Source organism: Triticum dicoccoides, chromosome 1B (assembly GCF_002162155.2).
Source record: "Triticum dicoccoides isolate Atlit2015 ecotype Zavitan chromosome 1B, WEW_v2.0, whole genome shotgun sequence".
NCBI lineage: Eukaryota > Viridiplantae > Streptophyta > Magnoliopsida > Poales > Poaceae > Triticum > Triticum dicoccoides.
In genome coordinates, this window is record NC_041381.1 from 579,638,746 (window position 1) to 579,647,308 (window position 8,563).

At 50.0% G+C, this 8,563-nt stretch overlaps 1 long non-coding RNA gene across 1 annotated transcript; it reads right to left on the reverse strand.

The window, feature by feature from the left end:
* Nucleotides 1-7,654: 7,654 nt before the first annotated feature.
* LOC119309188 lies at nt 7,655-8,289 on the reverse strand. The gene is made up of 2 exons (XR_005150382.1): nt 8,177-8,289; nt 7,655-8,068 (listed from the first exon to the last, which is right to left on the reverse strand). It is a non-coding gene; the product is annotated as an uncharacterized LOC119309188 (long non-coding RNA).
* Between the last annotated feature and the right edge of the window lie 274 nt (nt 8,290-8,563).

Sequence of the window (8,563 nt, forward strand, 5' to 3'; positions counted from 1 at the left end):
GGGTGGGGTGGGTGGTGGTGGGCACCCTGTAGGTGGTGGGGGATGCGGGCGCCGCTCCGAGTGGTAGGTTGGTGGGTGGGGTGGGGGAGGCTTTTTTCTTCCGTGTGTGTTCCTTCGGTCGGGTGTTATCAGAATAAGCGAGGTTGATGTGCAGAATAATGTCTTAAGGGTGTTATTAGAATAGACCCACCCTATATATATATATATATGTATATATATATACACACATATATATACATATATATGTGTGTGTGTGTGTATACCCTAAAAACATCGGAGAGCACAATAGATCAGGAGTTCCGCCGCCGCAAGCCTCTGTAGCCACGAAAAACCAACCGGGACCCTGTTCCGGCACCCTGCCGGAGGGGGGGATCCCTCACCGGTGCCCATATTCATCATCCCAGCGCTCTCCATGACGAGGAGGGAGTAGTTCACCCTCAGGGCTGAGGGTATGTACCAGTAGCTATGTGTTTGATCTCTCTCTCTTGTGTTCTTGATTTGGCACGATCTTGATGTACTGCGTGCGTTGCTATTATAGTTGGATCTTATGATGTTTCTCCCCCTCTACTCTCTTGTAATGGATTCAGTTTTCCCTTTGAAGTTATCTTATCAGATTGAGTCTTTAAGGATTTGAGAACACTTGATGTATGTCTTGTTGTGCTTATCTGTGGTGACAATTGGATATTCACGTGATCTACTTGATGTATGTTTTGGTGATCAACTTGCGGGTTCACCTTGTGAACTTATGCATAGGGGTTGGCACAAGTTTTTGTCTTGACTCTCCGGTAGAAACGTTGGGACACTCTTTGAAGTACTTTGTGTTGGTTTGAATAGATGAATCTTAGATTGTGTGATGCATATCATATAACCATACCCACGGATACTAGAGGTGACGTTGGAGTATCTAGGTGACATTAGGGTTTTGGTTGATTTGTGTCTTAAGGTGTTATTCTAGTACGACCTCTATGATAGATCAAACGGAAAGAATAGCTTCGTGTTATTTTACTACGGACTCTTGAATAGATCGATCAGAAAGAATAACTCTGAGGTGGTTTCGTACCCTACAATAATCCCTTCATTTGTTCTCTGCTATTAATGACTTTGGAGTGACTCCTTGTTGCGTGTTGAGGGATAGTTATATGATCCAGTTATGTTATTATTGTTGAGAGGACTTGTACTAGTGAAAGTATGAACCCTAGGGCTTGTTTCCTACCATTACAATACCGTTTGTGCTCACTTTTATCATTAGTTATCTTGCTGTTTTTATAATTTCAGATTACAAAAACCTATATCTACCATCCATATTGCACTTGTATCACCATCTCTTCGCCGAACTAGTGCACCTATACAATTTACCATTGTATTGGGAATGTTGGGGACATAAGAGACTCTTTGTTATTTGGTTGCAGGGTTGCTTGAGAGAGACCATCTTCATCCTACGCCTCCCACAGATTGATAAACCTTAGGCCATCCACTTGAGAGAAATTTGCTACTGTCCTACAAACCTCTACACTTGGAGGCCCAACAACGTCTACAAGAAGGAGGTTGTGTAGGAGACATGAAGGTGTCTCGGTCATGTCTACATAGTTCTCGAACCCGTAGGGTTCGCACGCTTAACGTCCGATGATGATTGGTATTATATGAGTTATGTGTTTGGTGACCGAAGGTTGTTTAGAGTCCCGGATAAGATAACTCACATGACGAGGAGTCTCGAAATGGTCGAGAGGTAAAGATTGATATATTGGAAGGTTACATTCGGATACCGGAATGGTTTCAGGAAGTTTCGGATAATTTTCGCAATACCGGGAGGTTATCAGAACCCCCGAGGGAAGTAATGGGCCAACATGGGCCACGGGAGAGAGAGGGGACAACCCACAAGGGGTTGCTGTGCGCCCGCCATGGGAGTCCGAATTAGACTAGGGGAGGGGGCGGCGCCCCCTTTCCCTCTCCTACTCCCTCTTCCTTTCCCCCTTTGCTACTCCAGAAAGAAGGAAAAAAGGGGGGCGAATCCTAGTAGGAGTGGAGTCCTAGTAGGACTCCCCCCCCCATGGCGCGCGCCCCTGGTGGCTGGCCTCCTCCTCCATCCTTTATATACGGGGGCAGGGGGCACCCTAAAGGCACAACAATTGTCTTAGCCATGTGCGGTACCCCCCTCCATGGTTTACTCCTCCGATAGTATCATCGTAGTGCTTAGGCGAAGCCCTACGCGGATCACATCACCAACACCGTCATCACGCTGTCGTGCTGACGGAACTCATCGACTCCATCGACACTCTGCTAGATCAAGAGATCGAGGGACGTCATCCAGCTGAACGTGTGCAGAACTCGGAGTGTCGTACGTTCGGTACTTGATCGGTTGATTCGAGAAGACGTTCGACTACATCAACCGCATTAAGTTAACGCTTCCACTTTCGGTCTATGAGGGTACGTGGACACACTCCTCCCCTCTCGTTGCTATGCATCTCCTAGATAGATCTTGCGTGAGCGTAGGAATTTTTTTGAAATTGCATGCTACATTTCCCAACACAAACACACAACATAGCTTACTCAAAATGACATAGGTTCTCAAAGAGTTCAAATGACTCTAGGCATCATGTAGTTCAAACCACTTTATTCGGCCATCAACTATATGTCTCTGTCGTACGGTCCCAGGTTGCAAAAAATCACATCCCTTCTTTCAAGGACCCAACCCCAACGGGAAGATTGTTTCGGTATTGGTGATGATGCCTTCCTAACTACCTAGTCAATGATCCGGCCATGGTTTTTTGAATCCAGCTGAATGTATTCATCGCTTGTTGTGCACAATGCAATTTGCATTGAAAGATCACATCTATGACATTTCTCCTTTCTCCTCAGCTAGTTTATGTTTTTCTCTTTTTCTTTGATCACCTTCTCGCTATCGTTGTGCTTGCATACATAGTACTTAGAAAAGTCACCTGAAGCCACATTCAACGCATCGACGGAGTTGACCCAGTCCGTCATCCTTTCCTCAATGAGTTCGCGCTTCGCCGCCGCCTCGGTAGAAGTCTCAAAGAAGACGACCGGTCCCATCCTACAATTCGAGGGGTAACTATAACGGTCATCACAGACATAACCTTAACCATAATCCTAACCATAACCATAACCTTGACCCTAACCCCTAACAAAACCCTAAATGCTAGATCTTGGTACATCCAACAATGCTAGTCACACTATACATAGTCAAAACAGTAACATTACTATAAATGCATCACATACATTGATTTCACCACAACAAAATAATGAACTAGGGTTTGCAACAAAGTAAGCAAAATGAATGATTTCAACCAACCAAATTAGGGGGAGTGAGGGAGGTACCTTGGGTGATGAAAGTGCTTCATATCCACCGGACAAATCTCAAGCAAATGAGAGAGATTTGAGATGGGCTTGTGTGAGGAGAAGAGTGGAGAAGAGGAGCTTAGCTCGAAGGAGAATGGGGAATGAGGGTGAATGAGTGGGTAGGGGAGCACATCCCCCACCCCACAACCCTATCCTGTACAGGACCTTACCACCAAGGACCTTGGTGGTAGGTTATATTGGCCTACTGCCTAGCCCTATGGTTGTAGGGTCCTTTGCCAGGTGCTGACGCAAATGGCTGTTAACGGCCATCACCACAGCTACCACTAGGTGTCGCGGTGGTAGGTTGTTTTCGGCTACCGTCAAGGCTCTTGGCGGTAGCCAAAAGGGTCAGATCTCAAATTGTTTTTCCAACCAGGGTCAGTTCCAGCTAATTTAGCCCAAAAGGGTCAAAACACGAATTTTTGCCACACTTGGATCAATCACGTCTCACCTCATGCATGCCACGCCATGCCATACACCGTACCGTCTCTCTCCCTTGCCCTCTTTCTTTCTCTGCACGCTGGTCCCCTACGGCCGGCCACCCTACCTTGCCTATCCTATGTCGTCCATCAGTGCGCCGATGATCTCTGTCATCATGCATGCAAGCACAAATCAACTGTAAGAGCAACTCCAACTCGCCGACTCAAATGGACGCGCGCTTTGTCCGCTTTTCGTCCGTTTGGGTCGGTCAGGTGGACGTGTGCGTTCGGTTTTTCATTTGTCTCGGCAGGTGCGCCCAAGGGGAGACCGACCCATTTATGCTGACGTGGCCGAAGCTGACTAATTAAACATAATTATACATAAATGACCGGTCAAATGCCGGCCAAAGTCCACTTAAACAACTAGAAAATTTAAAAAAACTAATAAGCCGCCCGCACGCTGCCCTAGTACACTGTCTTGCCCTTGCCCTTGTCGTCGTCGTCCTCGCCGCCGGTGAGGTTAATGAAGACGGGGGGAGGCCTACCCCAACCGAATGCGGCTTGATAGGCTGCAAGGGCAGCCTCCTCCGGCGGCATAGTGGCGAGGCGGGCGCACTCCTCCTCCTCAAGCCGCAGAGCCTCCTCGTCACGGCACATCATCTGCTCATATTGCATCTGCCGCTCGTCGTCGGTTCACTCCTCGGCGAGCAAGTGCGCCTTCCAGTGCTCAAGGTGGGTCGCCTCTTCCTCCGGCGTGGTGGCATAGTGGCAGGAAGGCGCGCTCACCCACTCGCGGTACTAGCCGGTCCACGAATAGGACTTTTCTGGCTCACTGGGGGGGGGTGACCGCTTGCGCATGGGAGTTGGCTCAGTTCCGGTTCGGGCTTGGACTCCACGAGGGGGAGCGGCGGCGGCGGAGATGGCGGCACAAACAGGGGCGCCTGGACGGAGTCCCCTGCGGCAGACAGAGCAAGGGCTTGCTCCAACCCCTCCCAATGGGCGTCCTCCTCGAGCCGGATCGCCTCCAGGGTGTGCTGCAGTGCCTCCTTGAGGGTGGCTTGGTACTCCGCCTCCGCCTTTGCCTCCTCTTCCTCCAGCTCTACCCGCAGGGGCGGTGGCGGAAGGTCGTGGTTGATGTGGACGCTGAGCCGCCGTTGCTCCTTGTGCTCGAGGGCAAACCAGGCCTCCTAGTTGGGAGAGTTCACGGCGTACTCGGGCATCCGCCACTGCGCCCTGCGCCTGCGCACCTCCTCATCGTGCGCCCACTGGGATCGGAACCGCCGGTACTGTATCTGGTGCGGATCGAGGTGCCAGTGGTGCGGCAGCGTCATGTCAGGGTAAGGCAGCGGCAACCTCTACTCCCAGTGCCACCGCGCTTGGTGCACCAGGATCAGGATGTGCAGATGCTGCCGACCTGGGCGGGCACGCGCCGGCGGCGGTGGAGGACGAGGGGGAGGAGGGGCACGCGAGGATGAGGCGCCGTGGGTGCCCTTGCCTTTGCCGCTGCCGGAGTTGCTGCCGAAGAGGCCCATGGCTAGGGTTTTGGGTTGTCACCGGCGAGGAAGTAGGAAGGGGGTGGCCAGATGTGGACGAAAGTGGATGAGGACGTGCCCCCCCCCACGCGTGGGTTAAAAAACAATGGTCCCACAGGCTGACTAGTGGGCCTTGTGCCGGTGGTCGTCATAAATTAGACGGTGGGCGGTAGTTAGCTGGCCGCCAAGTGGAGCCGCGGCGGACAACGAGGGGACGCGCGGCGCGGTTGCGTGCCATGCACGGTCTCTCTCTCTCTCCTAGTTTATTGGTCTCCTTAATATTTCATGTCAAATTTTGATCATGAATTTAATTAATAAAATGTTAATGCATGTCATAAAAATAGTATCATTAGAAACTATGTTCAAATATGAATCCAACAATATATTTTTTTATGACATGTATTAACATTTTGTCAGTCAAATATATGGTCAAATTTTCATAAAATACGAAGAGAACCAATAAATCAAGACGGACGTATGTAGTATTAGTCAATCGTTTCAGAAATTGCATGTAGTCGCAGTTCATTTATTTCAGAAATGACAACAATGACGATGTTGTACCTTTCGATGCTCTCGTCATCCGGATCGACGACAAAATCTCTCGCGGTAAATTCGCACACACTCCTCCTCATCAAAGTTAATTACCTTCAAGGACTTAGGTGGGTGAGTTCATATTTCAATGAAATTTCAGTGAAATTTCCGAAATTTTGCATATTTAAATGATGTTCAAAATGTTTTAAACCCCGATATTTCAAGACAGATTGAAACTGATTTCAACATAAATGTAAATTATGTTAGAATTCATTAAAATTAAGTGAAATTTTAAATCTCAAAATCCAAAATAATTTCCGAAACTTCGCATATTTCAGTGAGGTCCGAAATTATTTTGTTTCCGAAATAAAAAAAACCTTAGAGCAACTCCAACGGGGTGACCCATTTCGTCGGGTGCCGTCCGTTTGGGTCGGCGCAGACACAAAAGGCGGCCCAACGCGCCGACCCAAACGAACACGCGTCCGCTTTTCGTCCGCGGGTGACCCATTCCTGGCCCATTTTTGAGCCGGATTTGTGTCGGCGCGGACACGCAACGAATGCGCGCACGCTCGCCCTCTCTTCCCCCGGGCCCGCTAGTCTGTGTCACATTGCCCTCCCCCATCCAACAGCAACCCTCGCCCTCCTCCTTCGTCGCCGACGCCGCCGCCCATTTTTGCCGACGACTCTGCCAGCTGCCGGGGCCTCCACATCCGCCCAGCTACGCCGCCCACTCCCACGTCGCCCCCCACCGCCGTCTTTGCCGCGGGGGAGCCGACTGCTTGTGTGATCATGCATAATATGATCGTAGAACACGAGCGCCCGGAACGTCTGTATGATCAAGGGTTTCAGTTTCAGGGTGAGAATGTTGTGCCTGAGCATGTTGGCAACCAGTAGATGTATCTTCTTTTATTCGTTTGCAAAACTATGTAAGACCTTTTTATTTTTATTTGGCTTGTAATAAACTATGCTATTTTATTCGGTCCAAAATGATTTTATTTTGAAGTATGCAATTATGCAAAAAATAGGGGGACCAGGCAGCCACGCCGGCACATATGGGTCGGCGGGTTGGACGCCCTGTCGACCCATATCTAAAACAGGGCGGACACCGGACGGGCGGCCGACCCAAACGGACAAAAGCGGACGAAATCGCCATCCGTTTGGGTCGCCCCATTGGAGTTGCTCTTATTGTATGTATGTATGCGTGTAGTGTGTAGTGTATATGCACTCTCACTTATCCCGCACTGTACTGTACGTATCCGTGCTGTTCACTTGCTTGGAGTGGACAGAGCAGCAGTGGACAGTGGTATGCTGGCACTTATTAGTCAATCGTTTTAAACATTGCATGCAGCGCATTTCATTCCTTGATTTCAGAAATGACAAAAATGATGCTGCTGTCCCGGATCGACGAGGCAATTAATCTCGCTGTAAATTCACACACACACTCCTCCTCATCAAAGTTAATCACCTTCAAGGACTTGCGTGGGTGAGGTCATATGCAGCGGACGAGACTTGCCTGCTCCTCTCGCGTGATCCCATCCGTGTTCCCGCATACGTAACTTAATTTGATCGGAACAAAATAGAGCCCGGCCAATCCCCTTAAAATCAGGAGGGAGATGATTAGATTAGAAAGGAAAAAGAAAAAAAAGTCAGCCGTAGGATGAAGTGGGAGCACGGATGGGAGCATGGAAAGAGAGCAGGCAAGCCGGATCAGGCATTGCTGCCATTGCACACGCTAATTACAAAATTCCAGAAGGAAAGAAACACGGATGCAGTAGGAGTAGCATGCATGCATAAACATTGGAAACATTAATCGGCTGGCGTTTGACATGATACGAATCCTCCTCTATCATCTCACAGATTACGAAATTAATTACTCTACTTATAACGGCAATGGAGGCATTCATCTCGTTCTCATCCGATACATGCATGGCTGGCAAACTGTAATTAGCTCCAGAAATGACAAGCATTAATCAAAAACAATCCAACAACTCGTTCATGGATCTACGACCGGATACTGATCGGAAGTCGAAACCCTAGCTAGAGTTTGAGGGACAGGTCCAGGGAGCCACCGACACCGCCGGGCGGCGAGGAGGACAAGGGCGACGCCCTGCGCAGCTCGGACTCGTCGGAACCGCCTTCGTGGCTGCTGATCCTCGTCGGGAAGAACTCGATCTCCCGCACCTCCTTCCTCCCCTCCGGTGACACCGAGAACCCTTCTCCGGCCGTCTCCTGCATATAGATCCGTTGTTGCAACATAGTCATCACTCATCAGTTAGTTCTGCCAAATCTAGATGAATGATGCCGAGCTTTGCAAACGCCTCTAACCAATGCACGTACCTTACGAACGGCGGTCATGGTGATGGCGGCGGCGGCATAGTGGATTGAGTAGTATGACGCGTTGGTGGCGTTGGCGGCAGCAGGGGCCCGTGTTCCTCTATCTGCCAAGCACATCATCGTCTTTGTGTTTGTAGGTGAGATCGAGAAGATCAATACGGGCGCGCAGGAAAGAAGACAAGATTGGTTAATTAATTGGCACAACAAAATGAATATTTGCAGTGGACTGGACGGACGGACTACCTGCTGCACGATGACGGAGTTGCCTTGCGCCTGCAGGTTGACGGCGGTGTTGAGGTCGTGCAGCGGGTCGACGACGCCGCAGCGCAGGCGCTCGAGCTCCGCCGTGCTGAGGCCGCGATGCAGGGTCTTCCTGGGCGGCGCCTCGCC